This window comes from Bufo bufo, chromosome 3 (genome assembly GCF_905171765.1).
Source record: "Bufo bufo chromosome 3, aBufBuf1.1, whole genome shotgun sequence".
NCBI classification, from domain to species: Eukaryota; Metazoa; Chordata; class Amphibia; order Anura; family Bufonidae; genus Bufo; species Bufo bufo.
Window position 1 is genome coordinate 364,726,783 of NC_053391.1, and position 18,112 is coordinate 364,744,894.

Consider the following 18,112-nt stretch of genomic DNA (forward strand, 5'->3'; position numbering starts at 1 on the left):
TGTTTGGTGATAGTGCTTGGTGCGTAAGAGTCCTAGCGTGGTGCATGAGTGCGTTCAATCCAAGATTAGCTCGTGAAAATTCGGTGTTCTGGATGGTTGATGATTGGCTGACGGGAGTGCCTGGAAAAACACCTGAAATTGAGATCGAGACAGAGCGTCAGCAGCCGTGTTGTGAATGCCTGGGATGTGAAGGCAAATTAAGTGAAACTGGATGGTTGCTGCCAACCAGGTCAGCTTGCGAATCAGCCGCATGATGGTGAGTGAGGAAGAGCGCCATTTGTTAATGATGTCGCAAGCTGACGAGTTGTCGGAATAACATTTTACTGCCTTGCCGGACCAGAGGTGACCCCAAGTGTATTCGGCCGCCACGATGGGGTAGATCTCAAACAGAGCAGAAGTTTCTCTAAACCCCGGCAAGGCATCCGTCTCTGCTGGCCAGTGACCCCTAAACCAGTGATTGCCAAATATGGCTGCAAAACCCGTGTTGGCTGCAGCGTCAGTGTAGATGCAGGGAGAGGAATCGGAGAGAGGGGGAATAAACATGGAGATGCCGTCCCATTGGGTCAAAAACTTCCCCCACATGAGTAGGTCAGCTTTGGCGCGCTAGTCCAACACGATAGGGCAGGCGTCTGGAACCCCGTGAAGTAGACAGAGGAGCCTGGACACAAAGGATCTACCCTGCGGAACGATGCGCATCGTGAAATTCAGGGACCCCAATAAGGACTGAAGTTCTTTCCTGGTGCAAACATCATTCTGCAGGAACACATCTATATCCCCTCTTAGGCGGACCAGTTTCTCAGGGGGAAGGCTGGCGCGGAAGGTACCAGAGTCCAGCTCTATCCCCAAGAAAGTGAGTTTAGTGGTGGGGCCAATGGTCTTAGCGGGAGACAAGGGTACCCCGAGGGTGGCGAAAAGAGCAGAGGTGCTGAGGATATCTGTGGGTGTGTGTGTGCTTGGTTCTATGATGAGGAAGTCATCCAAGTAGTGAATGACGGCGTGACATCTAATAATGTTCAGGAGCAGCCAGCAAAGGGTTTCGGCGAAAATATCAAACAGTTTTGGGCTGCTTCTGGACCCGAAGGTGAGTCGCGTTGAAAAATAGTATCTATTTCGCCATTTAACACCGTACAAGTGCCAAAGTGATGGGTGCATGGGCAGTAATTTGAATGCGTTGGTAATGTCTGTTTTACTAAGCCAAGCGTGGCTACCAGTTGAAATGATGGTTTGTATTGCGTCGTCTATTTTTACGTATTGTAGTGAGAATTCGTCTGCGGGAATGAGTGCGTTGATGCTAGGGACAAAAGAAGAGTGCGGTGCCGATAAATCAATAATCATACACTTTTTATTCGAATATTTGTGTAAAGCTATGCCAATAGGGTTAGTGCGCCAGGAGGAAAATGGTGAGGAGGTGAAGGGGCCGATCATGAAACCTTGGGCTACTTCTGTGGAGAGGAAAACGTCCGTGGCCTCCGGGTCTAGGCAGGCTGATAGGAGATTGGGGCATTCCAGTATCCCTGGGAGAATGGCCACAAGACCCGTGAGAAAGCCCTGGGTGAAACCTGTAATCAAATACTCCACCAGATGTTTACTCGGATGACTTTGTAAATAAAAAGCCAGGTTGTCGATATTAACGTCGGTTAGTCATTTGTTAGGGGACAACCTGGCCGGGCACATGGTCTTAGTGTGAGCCCTGAAACAGATAGAACAGATGTGCAACAATCTACAAGCGCTGAAGCTGCAGGAACCTGCGTTGAAGTTGTTGCACACCTGCGCCTTCCCTAAAAAGGAGATGGGCCTCCCTAGTTTATCCCGCTGTCCGCCTTCCTGTTTAAGGTGAGGAGTGGAAGAGGATTAAGGGGTGGTGGTAGATGGGTCGGCCATGGAAGGGCACAAATCGGCCAGGTGGGTAGAGAAATTGCAAATGGCGCAGGATGGGGGCCTCAGACCAGCGAAATGGCGACAGAAGAGTTCTGTGTCCATTTGACACCAGTTAATTCTGACATTGAACTGTTTCAAATGTGTCGCCGCTTTCGCTGATATCGATTTATGATAATCATAAAAAGATGAGCCCCCGTACTTGACGCCCAAATCCACAACTTTATGGAGATAGAGGTCCAGTTCCTCTCTCCTGTGGGGATACACGGAGCAGATGACATCACGGTATATTCCGAAGGCCAACACGAAATTAGGAATTGACAATTTCTTGTTGAGACTTGGGTCTCTGGTTTTTAGGACCACCGAGATATCGCCAAAATTGTAAGCCCTGTTCTCCAGTACATCCTGGGAGGCGATGAGTAAAGACACCAGGCACACGTCCTTCCCATCAAGGATTTCTTTCCTAATGGAGTCTGGGACAGAGTGAGCTGGTGACACGAAAGGTGACGTGACAGGAGCAGGAGCTGGAAGCGTGGGGGCGGGTGCTGGTGCCGTGGGTACTGCCGGGACAAGGGCTGAAGGATCAGGAAGGTTACCTGGGGAGGCTATGGCACTTTCCACCTTGCTTAACCTGCTGTTCAAGGTCTGTAGGTTGGCCAAGATTGCCGTGAGGGTGTCCTGGGTGGCAATGTCGGCGCCGGAAGGTTGACTTTGAGAGCTACTGCCTGGCCTAGGCTCAGGGGCTTGGTTAGTTAACAGTCTGTATAATTCCGCCTTTCTAGCCGTAGCAGGAAAGGGGACTATTTTGGGTATAGTCCATGCTCTCAAAGACGTAGGGGTAGAAGGGGCGAGAGATACTCCTGGGGAAACTGGTCTGACAGGAGTGGATAACATATCCTCATCAGGTACCTCATTCATGGGAGACGCATCTTGCGACATTCTAGAAAATTAATTAATGAGTTGGATTTAGTAGAGGTGTCTGAGAAAAATAAAATAAATTCAAGGGGTTGGGGGGGGGATTGCTCCTGTGAACTGGACTGTAAGGCTAAATGCCGAAGCGAAAAACTTAACTTAGACTAGTGACGGATGAGACCCTGCTAATGCCAAGTGGCGGTGAGAGGCTCTATCTATCATTTGGGCGAGGTGAACTACGTTGCCAAAGATGTGGTGGCGGGATGCTGGCCTCTCGATGACGGTTAAAAGGTTCAAAACGTGTGGCCGTGAGAGGTGAGGCCCTGACTATGGCCCTATAGAAGAGCGAATGAGGCGTATAACTATGATTTGGGCGTTGGGCCGTACCTCCGTGTTGAGGTGGGAGATGGTTAGTAAATGCCTCGGTGAGCTAGGTCTGACGTCCAGACCCTGTGAGCCAGTTCATGTACCATCTATGGGATAATTGGCGACCTATTATGAGATGGTAGAATACTAACCTTGATGGTGATTATACCCAGGGATTTGATCTTTGGGTATATGGAAGACAGGCCCAGCGGTAGTTGATATCGCCGACGAAGCCTAGGGGGTTTGAGACAGATGTAGATCTGTGAGCGTGGCGTGTGAGCGCCTGGAGAACTACTGGGGGCATGAATGAGGGGTATGCGAGCGTGGTAAATGACAATGAGGGCTGACTGCGGCTTTGAATATAACTGAAACAAAACTATACCTGGATATAAGGAACGAGAACCAGGGTCTAGCGATTTATCTATGGAGAAGTACAGCTTGTAAGATGTTTTTTAATGAAGAAGAGACCTGGGGGATTAAGACAGATGTAAACCTGAGGGAGCGTGACGTATGGGCGTACTATGTGAGGAAGTGAAGCGTTGGAAAAAAAAAAAGAACTATACCTGGATTATAAACGAGAATCAGGGTTTTGACACGTGAGAAAAGCGAACCGGTCGGTGCTATTTCGGAAAGAGAACCCTTTTATATATTTTTATTTATTTATTTTTTTTATTTTTTTTATTTTTACACAGTATGATCTGTAGAGAAAAAAAAAACAAAACTTTATTTATACAGGCTGAGCGTAATTTTGTACGTAAGGTATGGAAACTATTGTGCGAATAATTTATTTATTTATTTATTTATTTTTTCGTGGTGACTTCCAGGTAAGCGTGCAACTGGCTACTGCTATACTTAGGTGACGGGGAAATACATAATGCGGAAAAGACAGGGAAGAAGAAAAAAAAAAAAAAAGAAGAAAAAGCACCTGAGAGCCACTAGTTGGCGCTGGCAGGCCAAACAGGATGCAATTTACATACAAGCCCGGAGTGAATGAAAGTTAGAGGAAGGTACAGTAGGTCTGCGATGCAGAACTGGCCTTCCCACGTGCTGCGGCCTAAGGAATAGTGTGATAACCCTCCCCACCCCAGACGGGTGCACGGAACAGCCCAGATGCCGACGTGGGGGGGGAGGGGGGAGGACTGCGGGTGGTCCCCTGTGAAATTACCGGCATGTGCGCTCCGGTCCCTGATGAGACCACCGTGCGGTGTGGTGGGGATAGCACAACGATTAGGCTGGAGCCAGACCGGACCGCCGAACACGCTGTGCCGCCCCAAATGTCGGACGCCCGAACCGGAAGTGACGCGGACCTGCAGATACGCAAACCGGAAGTGCTTGGACACTTGGACTAGACGGCAGAGGTGAGTAGGGGCTGGGCGTTTAAGTAGGGGACTAACTCCTCCCACAAGTTCAGGCCTAATGGCCTTTCTACATATAAAGTACCAGAATCAAGATTACTACATAGTAGATACAATACCAGAACTAAAGACATTTAAATAAACACATAGAATATCTGTATACTATATACAGACATATATACAAACCCATATGCTGTGTTATATACTGTATATTTATTATTAATTCACTTATATAGCACCAACATATTCCACGGCACTTTCCAGACATTCTCTTTACTTGCTGTCGGCAGTGGAGCTCACAATCTGTATCCCATATGTCTTTGTAATGTATGAAGGAACTGGAGTAACCATATGCTTGTCACCCATGTGAGACTGTAACCACTAAGACTTTTGCCTCATGTAAGACTATAGTAACCATCTAGCTTATTGCCCCACATGCAACAGGTAAATATTCATATTAATGTTGCAGAAAGATCCTTCTGTAAGGATTGACCCTTTTAGAGATTGAAATCCCCATACAGATTTTGTGGCAGATTGTGCTTCCTTTACTCTATGGACATTTCCTTTTATATATCATTCAAGGTGAATTTGTACACATGCCTTTTAATTGCTATTTCCATATTTGCCATTTTATGCTGGCTCTGTAGTAACAAATGGCAGTGAATAAAACTGCATTTAGTTGATTTTGTGAAGACCTAGAGGTTTCAAGGTTTTTAATCTGTCTTTCTTTATACCATTTTCGACTTGTCAGTCACCAAGCCATAAGCCCCATTACAAAGGGCTAAAAAGAGACTTGAAATATTTCTTATCAGTCACCCAAAGAGTGTCAGTCTCACGAAGAAATTCAGCCATAGTTTGATGTCTTCACCCCTTTTGAGACTGGCATGCAGCATTAGATAAGCAGCATTGTAAGTAGAGAGGCTGGCATTTGATTGACAGGAGCAGACAACTTTGGGCACCTTGCTCTGATATTAATAGTGATGCAGAGACGTGTGCACATTAGAGGAAGTAGTGATTCATTGATACAGTCTTCCAGCTCTATCTGTTCTTTCAATGAGGCTGCCTATATAAGTGAAGCTGTCTGTTTTTTGTTCTCTCTTGTTATTTGTCTATTTGTATGATTATAATTGGCCTTTACAGTTACTCAAGGTTACATTGCAACAGTGTTGGAATATCTTGGAAATATCATGCGTGAATACACATAGGTACAGCAGCAAACATTTCAGTAAATGGCAAAGATCAACAATATGGTTGTGAATGCAATTTGCCTCCTTTTAGTGTATCAAGGCCTTCAAATTGACAACTCAGTATTTGACGGTTGAATAAAAGATGATGTTTGTATCCCGATTTATTATTTTAGCAAAATAATTTCTTGCCCACTACTATTATTTGTAAGGAGGCTAGTAGGCATTATTACTGCTATAATATTACACATATGGTACTATGTATGCTTTAATAATAACATTCTAAAGTACATAAAGGGGTGTAGCTATAATGGAAGTAGGGGCAGCGGCTGCTACAGGGCCCGAACTCCGAAGGGTCCTGCCCAGGAGGAGGACTAAAAGATTTTATTGTCAGGGCCCTCTGATCAGTATTATACAGTGATATTATATGGAGTAATAGTATATACAGTGACATGACATACAGTATATACGTGTAGCAAATGGCTGCCTAGCCCAGTCTAAGAGAGCAATCTTGACTAGCTGCAGGAGTGAGGGTTGCATGGAAGGAGCAGGTTGCTGGGGAAGGGCTTTCAAAAATTAGCTGTGGGGCCCAGTCAGTTCTACTTATACCACTGAGTACATATAATACTAATATACAGAGCCATGCATTAAACACATGAAAGTGTTATATGTCTAAAGTATTCAGTGAGAATGTCCATAAAAATTATTATATTGATGTATACAGCAGAGGAAGGAACACAGGAAAGAAAACAAGGTACACCCATGCAATCACGAAAAGAAGATACAGACTAGAGGCAAGCAAAGCAATACTACAAAATACACATAGTAAAAATCCTATATTATAGTTGTATCCTATATAGATTTGAACATCATGTTGAAATATATGAAGTAGTTCCCTAGGGATTGTCAGAGGGAGCATGTATGCTTCCGGCTATGGGAATGTAATAGAACTATTGATGCATAGCTGTACAGAAGTGTGTGTCCATGACAAATGGACCCTGAGAGGAATGTGCACTGGGGAGGGGGTTAATCAACACCTAATAACCTCTTCTCCATCCTCAATGTTGAGAGGGTGAGAGTTGTCATGGATTATAACATACAATCAAGCAGATAGTTGAGACCTCCCAACCTCTCTTTATCTTCTATTGTGTGAATACAAAGACATAAGGTTATAAAAATAATAACCATTATTACTCTATTGGACTAGAAGACCCACAGGGAGATCATAGATTGTCAGGAGACATAAGAAGATTTAATGCCCATTTGTCACATCTGAAATAGCTGTCCCCATTGTAAGCATTTATCATGGGAGAAATATGCATAGAATAGACTGGAACTGACAGACTTTGGTGGCTATACATATATATATTATGCCTTTTTCTCCTCTTTTCCCTCAACTTGTATTATTTGTACATATATTGCCAATCTGTAACATGTGAGTACATTAATGAAAATGAATGCATTTTGAGGGGGAACACCACTTGTTTATGTGCATGTAATTGTATTTGTCTACATTTTAAAATATATATGTAAGTATATAGCATATGTCGTTACCACTCCATGATTTATTACAAGAGTAAATAAGACAAGGCAGGCAATATCTTAGCCAGACTTCTATTGTTTACTGATTAGAGTAACAGCAAAATGGGAATTTAGTTTCCATGCTGTGTGCTATTGCTGTTCTTTGTGCATGGCATTATAGAAAGTGCCGTGCCACAATATATCTATATATCTGACAAACACATAGTGCAACAGCACTCTACAAACCAAAAGTAGAGTACAAAAGTATATTATATTGTAAATGCTATGCTAATAAATTAGAGATGCTTAGCAAATACATTTTGTACATTTTGTACAAAATCATTTGAGCCCGTCTGCCGCACGCCAAGGCGATCTCTATAAGACGGGTCCTAACACTAAAGATCACCTGTTGGGTGCCATAACAGCGACCATGAAATCCAGGAAGTGCAGGTCCCACATGCATGCTGGGCCCCTGTTGATCCATATCTGTGTGGAGCCAAAATGGCCTTCATGGAATCCAGGGACTACAAATACCAGCATGCATGCTGAGCAGACTATATACTCATGCTATTTAAAATCAGCCTGTGAGGCAGAAGAGGCTAAGGGAGTGCACGACCCTGTTTATAGGAGTCAGCCACTACTCCTATATATAATACTACAAACCAAAAAGGGGGAGGGGTCAGCACATCCCAATGCGCAGGTGCACGTTGCTAGTGTGGCTGCAAATATACATCTGACAAACACATAGTGCAACAGCACTCTACAAACCAAAAGTAGAGTACATAAGTATATTACATTTTAAATGCTATGCTAATAACTTAGAGATGCTTAGCAAATACATTTTGTACAAAATCATTTGATCAACAGGGGCCCAGCATGCATGTGGGACCTGCACTTGCTGGTCACTGTTTCATGGCACCCAACAGGTGAGCTTTAGTGTTAGGACCCGTCTTATAGAGATCGCCTTGGCGTGCGGCAGACGGGCTCAAATGATTTTGTACAAAATGTATTTGCTAAGCATCTCTAAGTTATTAGTATAGCATTTACAATGTAATATACTTTTGTACTTTACTTTTGGTTTGTAGAGTGCTGTTGCACTATCTGTTTGTCAGATGTATATTTGCAGCCACACTAGCGACGTGCACCTACGCATTGGGATGTGCTGACCCCTCCCCCTTTTTGGTTTGTAGTACAATATATCTATATAAACATACCAATCCAACATTAATTGGGATACCAGCATGAGCCTTTTTATCAGTCAGAAGCTATGACGCTCCATACGATGCAGGCTGTAATGCGTTCTGACAGATTTTTATCATAGCCACCATTATCTTTTCCAGTAATTTATGCTACAGTACCTGTTAAGTGGGATTTTACCAGATAGACTAGCCTTTACTCCCCACGAGCATTAGTGAAGTTTAAGCATCCATGACCCTCGTGCCGGTTCACCAGTTGCCCTTCCTTGGACCACATTTGGTAGATACTAACCACTGCATATGAGGAACACCCCACAAGTACTGCCTTTTGGACATGCTTTAACCTAGTCATCTAGCCATCATAATTTGGCATTTGCCACTCATATGCTAACCCTTGCCCATGAATCTGCTTCTAAAGCTGACTGTTCACTTACTGCCTAATATAATCGCTTGACAGACACATTTGTCATGATATGTATATATATGTATATATAATAGATTTGACAGACACACTCACATCTGTGTGCCTTCTCTTTTCAACAAATATATCAATTTATTAAAACTAATGTAATAAAATAAAACAAATTAAAACATATTAGAAAACATATGTATACATATGAAAATATCCCTATTTGTCAGATCCTGATATTTATGTCTGATAATATCATGTAGGAATCCACATAAATGCACAGTAGCTGATTTATATATTCATGTCCATATTTAAACTTATATATATTCAAATTGAAGATGTTAGGCCCAAAAATAAAATGTCCTCTATATTATATCAAAATCAGAATAGTAAAGTAGTTAGGGTACTTTCACACTAGCGTTATTCTTTTCCGGTATTGAAATCCGGTAAAGGGTCTCAATACTGAAAAAAAACGCATCAGTTTTGTCCCAATGCATTCTAAATGTAAAGCAATTTGTTCAGTATGCATCAGGATGTGTTCCGTTCCGTCCCTTGCCGCAATATTTTTTCCGGCCAAAATCCCGGAACACTACCGCACTTGCTGGTAGTTTATTAATTATATTTATTTCCATTGAAATGTATTAATGCCGGATCCGGTAGGAAGTGTTCCGGAAATACGCAGTTCTTTCTAGCTTTGAATAACATTAAATACCGGATCCGTTATTCCGGATGATACGGGAAAGATGGATCCGGTATTTCAATGCATAAGTCTAACGGAACTGGAAAAAAAAGTTATCCGTTTGCAGATTTCCGGATTCTAAGAATGCTAGTGTGAAAGTACACTTAGTTGTCGTTAGTCAATTAGTCCTCTGCCTGGGACTTAGTTCTTATAAGTACGTACTTCTTATTAATTAGTAAATACTGTATGGCAGTTTTGTAACTATGGCTGTTTATCTTATATTACCGCTCCTGAAGTGTGTTACAGCCTCCCACAAGTTTGTAGGAACAGACTAGCTGATACTATGTCTTTCGGCGTCCCACGTGTGAGGTACTTTACAGTTCAGCGTGAGCTGTACGTCCCGCTGGCTCACTGCAATGCGCAATCCTGGTCTCCACTGCACACACTTCCTCTGCTAGTCTGCGTCCCACGTGGCATACAGACTCTCTGCTTACCAACCTGAAATGGTAATTAGCCAAAATAGTATAGGATCACTCCTCTGGTCCAGTGCCTCCGGATGATTTTCACTGTAATGGATTAGATGTGGATCTTCATCATGAATATATAATATACACTGCCTAATGCGTTTTGGAGTTCCCCTACTCCTTTATCAGTGGCCATATTTAATGTTGCTTTCTTCCATATTTATAGTGCCTCCATCTTGGAGGCGGTGCAACGTGCATTCAGTGCCTTGGTCATATTCAAAACACCAATTGGACTCCATCCGTCTCATACATAAAAATACAATGTTGAAACGTTATTATTCAACATACCTCTGATCCTAATATATATGTGTGGATTATTAATAAATACATTTTCAATAAATATAGACAAGAAAACGCATTGCGATTTCTAGGCGTTTTTCATGCATTTTTTCAGACTAATGCATTTTCTTGTTTATCATTGCTGTTTTGCATGTTTTAAGTCCACATATATTCATTCGTCTAATTATCAAAGATGTATAACGTTTTATTCACCAGGTATGAAACCCTATTGTATGTCATTGAAATATTCCAAAAAGAGGGATTGCTTAAAAAAATAAAAAAAAAGTTGTATTGGTAAATATGCACTTTTAAAAAGGGGAAGGGGGAAAAATAGCACAATGTATAACAGGGGAAGAAAGCAGTAAGAGGGCCACACTATGGGTATGACCCAACAAAACAACACTCTCTGAATTCCACCCCTGTATTAGTAACTAAAAGGTGAACAACAGTCCTATTAGATATGATAAGTCATGTCACCCAATAGTATCAACAGTGTGGTCTGCAACACTCTAACACACGTCCCCCATACACAGTGCCCCTGTGCCATTCAAAACATGGAAGGGAGGAGAAGAGAAACAGAATGGCGCTGCTACAACGCTGGTGCCATGAGCTGTTGAGCAGCCGTTGCAGGCCACACAGTAAAGAGACTAATCTGCCTGCTCTAAATGTTATTGAACTGCTCTAAACAAAGTTACAGACACCTGTGTGTCTCTGGCTCAACGCGTTTCTACATAAGGTATCATCAAGAGCCCACCCTGTAACCATCTAACAACTGAGCAGCCTTAGACCAGTGTATATTGAAACTCATATACGCACTCCCCCTCACTCACTAGGGGCAGCGCTCCGGCACTATGACGGCCATGTTGCAGACCACACTGTTGATACTATTGGGTGACATGACCTTTTAGTTACTAATACAGGGGTGGAATTCAGAGAGTGTTGTTTTGTTGGGTCACACCCATAGTGTGGCCCTCTTACTGCTTTCTTCCCCTGGTATACATTGTGCTATTTTTCCCCCTTCCTTTTTTTAAAAGTGCATATTTAACACTAAAACCTTTTTGTTTTTTTGTTTTTAAGTCTATTTTTTTTAAACCATAAATAATGCTAATTTTAGAGGTTCAATTTTACAAAGATGGGATATAAAGTATACAAATAATATACAGAAAATGTTCTACCCCCTTAACTTAAGAAATAACATGAATAAGTGTCTAATAGTGTAATTTATTTTATGTTTTTATTCTTTTTTCTTTATTTGCTTTTTATTTTTGTTATAATTTTTTATTGTTTATTTAAATTTTATATATATATAATTATATTTTTTTTTTTCATTAATCTTTATTCTTAACAGATATTCTAGATGAAATATGGATGGGGGCATATATATGTGTGTGTGTGTGTGTGTGTGTTTGTTCTTCATACATCAATCCCCTTTTCATTTTGTTCTTTATACTCCCAAAAATATTTTTTCCACTCCTCAGCCCAGCTCGTTCCCTTTAACATGAGCTGAGATCTCTCTGACACCTATTTCTGCAGAGATCAGAGCAGCAACCAAGCCAGGCGTGACAGCTAGCTCATACAGGAATACATTTGTATATAATAGGAGACGTTGGATTATGTTATGAGAGGGGGGTCCAGGGGAGGTTTGTCCCCAGCTCATTCTGCATTCTCTACCTTTAGAGTCATTTTGGCAGTTGCAGTTTATCACGGTCTTCGCAGGATGAATAGAATAGCGTGCAGTGCTACCTCTTCCCTTGAGATTGTCACATAGACACTTAAACAGCTAGGAAGCCGTGTAAACTGGAGATAGGAAGTATTTTGTACTTCCAACCTCTTTCTAACCAATGCAAATGAATCAAAATGATGCAATCTTCTGAAATATCTTATGTATAATAATGCCATAGATCAGGGATGGCCAACCTGAGGCTCTCCAGATGTTGCAAAACTACAACTCCCAGCATGCCCGGACTGCCAACAGCTATCAGCCTACAGCAGGGCATGGTGGGAATTGTAGTTTTACAACAGCTGGAGAGCCACAGGTTGGCCATGTCTGCCATAGATCAATTAACCTAATATGGGGTTTAAGTAATATATTTCAGATTCTCTGCAGCGCTGGTCCAGTCTCCCTGCCACTGCTTGTTTACAAACCACAGTGGTGTCATGGCGGTATACAGCACATCACTGCTGCATTGTCCTCAGTGCTGTAACAAAGACAACAGCGATTGGCTGCAGCAGTCTAAGCGGTCTAACAATGACAACAGCGATTGGCTGCAGCAGTCTCAGCGGTCTAACAATGACAACAGCGATTGGCTGCAGCAGTCTAAGCGGTCTAACAATGACAACAGCGATTGGCTGCAGCAGTCTCAGCGGTCTAAAAATGACAATAGTGATTGGCTGCAGCAGTCTAAGCTGTCTAACAATGACAACAGTGATTGTCTGCAGTAGTCCTGTGCTATACATATGCATGTACATGTGCAAACAAACACATTACAATATTCTATCCATGATCACCAAGAGATCACTTTAGGAATCAACATTTTAATACTATCATGTGAAGAGGTCAGTACTTAAAACTAGAAAAACCCTCTAAACAATTTACATTTTGGTTCTTTTTTCTCATATTCAATTTTATTTTAATTTTTTTAATAAAATTGATTTTGAATTATTCTATTAGATATTCTTTTTCTTCTGTCAAACATTATTTGTACTGCTGAATAAAACTATTCCCCTGTCATTTATTTTCCTTACATTTAAAAGGGCAGCTAAGTTAATTCGGATGCCGCAGCAGAGGCAGACTGGTTTCATGTAGATGCATTTCTGGTGCTGCACTTTTCGCTACAAGAACCTCTAAGGGGAGAAGGCGAGGAGTGTATTATCATTACCTAATTATACACAAGTAACTGAAGCACTGATAATGAGACAGAATATTCCATCATATTAATTTGTGAGCTGCAGCAGAGATCTGTCAGTCATTTAAAACTTTGCTCATTCACTGAGTTTCCCCATCGCTTGAGTATTAGGTGTTTCCAGAAAACAGTAACTTTGCTCATAAATGTTACATTCACATGGATGTGGCAGGCTGGTAATGGATAGAAACGGCTTGACCCATGTATTGCAGTGCTGTTTTTGTAATTGTAGTGTCCCACTAGGTAGGGGTGGGCACTACACATGGGTCAATTGGGTCACGAGTTACTCCTACTCTTAAGGGACAGTGATATTATATTTAACCATGCATTTTAATGTATTTTTCTATGTGCTTTTATATGTGTTGTTTCCCCTGTGACATGCATAGCAGGCCTATTAGGGTGTAGTGTAGTATCCTAGACACTAGAGGGAGATAGGGAGCCCCTAGTATAAAGGTCCAGGCCCAGACAGGGAGTGGGAGTTCAGAGTCAAGAGTCTGCAGAGACAGAAGTTAGAAGGCATCTTAGCCAGAGATATGCTGAGGGCCTCCTCCTGACATGCAGCTGGATAGTCCAGGCTGTTAGTTGCTACCAGGAGGCTAGTGAAGAATTATAGCCTGCCTGTTGATAAAGTGAGCCACAGTTAGCTCAGAAGATTACCCCAAGAGAAGAGATGTGCCTCCTGGGAGAAACCTGCAGACACCCTCAAGCCAAGCAGTGCCATTGCATCTAATTAAGATAAGTAAACTGATGGGCAGAGGTATTATAAAGTGAGAGCAAGGGTCAATACGGGAGGAAGATTAACTACCAAGGATTAAAGCCAGCATTTAGGCATCCAGGCCTTGGGATACAGCCAGCCAGAATAGCTGTGAGATAGTGCAGCCTGGTCTGTGAAGCATTAATTGTGTACCCTCCGAGTATCTTGCAAGATTATTACCTGCCATATTGTTGAGAATAAGCCTGCTTGTGGAGCATTGATATAAGGGACTGCATCACCATCTGTATGTACAAAGTTGGACTGTTTAAAGTAAAGCAACGTTTGGTTCACCATACCATCTGTGTACCTCACTTATTACTACTGGAAACCGGTGTGCCACCGTTACAGGCACTGGCGTCACGATCCTTAAAGGGACCTTGCCCCAGGCACTAAAAACACTTGCAACATCCAGGGCACCTCATCCACCATCAGGCCTGGTCCCTACATGCAGAGTGTGCCCCAGAGGAACTTTGTGTCAGCCTCTCCTTAACTGCCGCATGCCTGCCCAGGGTTCTCCTCCAAACCGTGAGTAACCTTTGATTGCCCATGACCGTGACCTCACTTCGCAATACCCTGCAGGTCTGGCGTGCTGCATAATGACATCATGATATCTTGTTACTCACAAGCTTTAAATTGTACACTACTGCACATGCACTGTATACCTAATCTGGCATAACTACTGTGAGGGGGTACATATGTGGGTATAACTACTGTGGGGGGGCACATATCTGGGAATAACTACTTTAAGGGGGTGCATATCTGGCATAACTTCTGTGAGGGGGCACATATCTGGGCATAACGTTTGTGAGGGGGTACATATCTGGCCATAACTACTGTGAGGGGGCACATATCTGGCATAATTATTGTAAGGGGGCACATATCTTGCCATAACTACTGTGAGGGGGCACATATGTGGGCATAACTACTGTGAGGGGGCACATATGTGGGCATAACTACTATGAGGGGGCACATATAAAGGCATAACTACTGTGAGGGGGCACATAATCTGGCATAACTACTGTGAGGGGGGCACATATCTGGCCATAACCACTGTGAGTGGGCACATATCTGGCATAACTACTGTGGGGGGGAACATATCTGGGAATAACTACTTTAAGGGGGTGCATATCTGGCATAACTTCTGTGAGGGGGCACATATCTGGGCATAACGTTTGTGAGGGGGCACAAATCTGGCCATAACTACTGTGAGGGGGCACATATCTGGCATAATTATTGTAAGGGGGCACATATCTGGCCATAACTACTGTGAGGGGGCACATATCTGGGCATTACTACTGTGAGGGGGGAACATATCTTGTATAACTGCTGTGAGGGGCCACAAGGAGGATATAAATTTTGTGAAGGGGCCACAAGGTGGGCTTTATTACTGTGGGGTGCCACAATGTGGACATTAGTACTGTGTGGTAGCACTTAGGGGAAATGTCCTAGATTACCCTGCTATACATTGGCATGGCTCAGTCTTACAGGACGAGCACAGCGCCACCTGCTGGTGATTTCACAGGGGCAGTCACCATCCCTTCCTTATGTGATTATTATTTTCTTCTCTATCACTACAGGGACCTTGTTCTGGATCCAGTGGACATCACGCCAACGCCAGCGACACTCTGGATGAGGTAGGACCAGATTTTGTTACCTAGGACTGGGTGAGTGTAGCCATGCATTGTGCTTAGTGTAAAAAAGAATTGCGGCCTTTTTGTATGAATTGGGGGAGGGGGTAATCCATAGTTTGCACTGGGGCCCATAACACTCTAATTACGCCACTGTTTGTAGGATATGCCATCAATGTCAGATAGTTGCAGGTTCCACCTCTGGGAATAACTGAACGAGCCTGCTCAGCTATATTTAAACGTCGCATTGGGGTGTATCAATTTAGAGGAGAAAAATAAAAATGTCGGATTTATGTAAATTAGGGGTCCAAAAATGTGCCTTTTGATGTGTAATATCCTAATTTAAAAGGTTTTTCCTTATTGATAAACATTTAGCTTGGTAAATTTGTGCTTGATTATAATGTATATTGAAATTTCCGAAAGGGAATAAATGAATACAAACGCCACAAAAATTTGCTCAAAAAGTTGTTTAATGAAGTAAAACAATTTAATTTATATTCTGTCTCTATTATCAAACACTGAAAACACATTGGAAAAAAAATTTAAAAGCTTCAACCAACAATATTCATCAAATCTTGCTTCGATTCATTCCTAGACATCATTCTTCTGCTTGCTTCCTGGCCTCTAATGAATCCTTCTTGTTTCTCATGAGTATACACTTTGCCAGAAGCCTCTGTTACTTGTTTCACACACGTCTCTATGGACTGTCCATGATATGGCCACTTTGGAACTTGCATTGGCTCTTTAACAAACTTTCGTATTTCTAAAATTTAGAGTTTACAAGTAAGTGGAGGTTCATATACTTTTTCTGACCAGTCTATCAGTTCCAAAAGTGAAGTTGCATTTGGATTTACTGCAGGTGTTTTCCTAGGCCGAACAGATAGGTCTCCTGGTTTATCATCATCTTCATTCCTTAATTCAATTATCTTCTGGACCCCTGCTTTCCTTTCTTCTTAGTCTTCCGAGCATGAAAATGTCTGAAGCACCATTTCACTAAATACGAACCACGATGAGCGTTGGATTGTTTTGCAAAACAATATCTGCTACTGCCTTCTTCTGGGATTTTAGGAGCTTCAATTGATAAAGAATGTGGCGGGGTCCTTCCACCCAAGAGAATCTCGATTTGATTGTAAACCAGCAGGCATAGTATACGCCAACAATGTATTCCACAAGCAGTTGCAACGTCTTCAAGTTGTTGCCTTTAAGGCCATGTTTTGAAACCAAGGTGCGACAAATCCTATTTGCAGTTGTTAACCACTGAGAGTGGCTTACAGTACCAATTTCTAATAATGCCAGATCATTTGGAAGTACACCTGTCTAGGGTTGAGCGAACCCGAACTGTAAAGTTCGGGCTCGTACCGAACTTTAGGATTTTTGTACCCCGAACCCAAACATTTCTGTAAAAGTTCGGGTTCGGCGCTTTCTTGGCGCTTTTTGAAAGGCTGCAGAGCAGCCAATTATCAAGTGGTTAACTGTCTGACCTTAGAAGCCATCACAGCCATGCCGACTAATGGCATGACTGTGATTGGCCAGAGCAGCATGTGAACCAGGCTCTATATAAGCTTGAGTCACGTAGCACTGCACGTCACTCTGCTGTTACAAGTGTAGGGAGAGGATGCTGCTGGACTTGTGATTTCAGGGAGAGAATAGGAGAGAATCTAACTCAGCGATCTACCTAGAAATAGTTGTGGGGGTGCAGGGCACAATCGTTTTACCCTGCCCTGAGCCCATTGACTTTTATAATTATGTTAGATAGGTGGGCGGCGGCGGCGGCCATTTTATGCAAGCTCAGTGCACCAGCACTGCATCTGAGCTTTTGGGACTTTGCAAATCACAATTTTTTGGGCAAACTACAACATCTGGAATAGTTAGTGTGCAATTTAAGGTAGAACTACACCCATCATTTTCTGGGATTTTAAAAACACACTTTTTTGCCCAAAACAGTATTTTCCTGATCTGCAAGTGTTAAATTCAAGTTTAACATATACAACTTTCATATTCTGTTACCAAAAAAAAACCTTTTTTTGGCAATCTACAACATCTGGATTAGTCAGTGTGCAATTTAAGCTAGAAATACACCCATCATTTTCTGGGGTTTGAAAAACACACTTTTTTTTTTCACAAAACAGTATTTTCCTGATCTGCAAGTGTTAAATTCAAGTTTAATATATACAGCTTTCATATACTGTTACAAAAAAAACAAAAAAACTTTTTGGGCAATCTACAACATCTGGATTAAACAATGTGTAATTTAAGCTAGAAATACACCCATCATTTTCTGAGGTTAGAAAAATACACTTTTTATTTTCAAAAAACACTATTTTCAGGTCTTGAAGCATCAGCGCGTGTGAAATTAAAGGATTATATACTGCTGTCAAATTCAGTTGTTAAACAAACACTCGTTTGGGCACAAAACATTTAGTTGGCAGCCTTTGATGCAGATGTCATTGTGAGATACACCCTTAATACATTTTGGTTATATTCAGAGATTTTAAATACCGCCATTTGGTGCACCAATATTGAATTC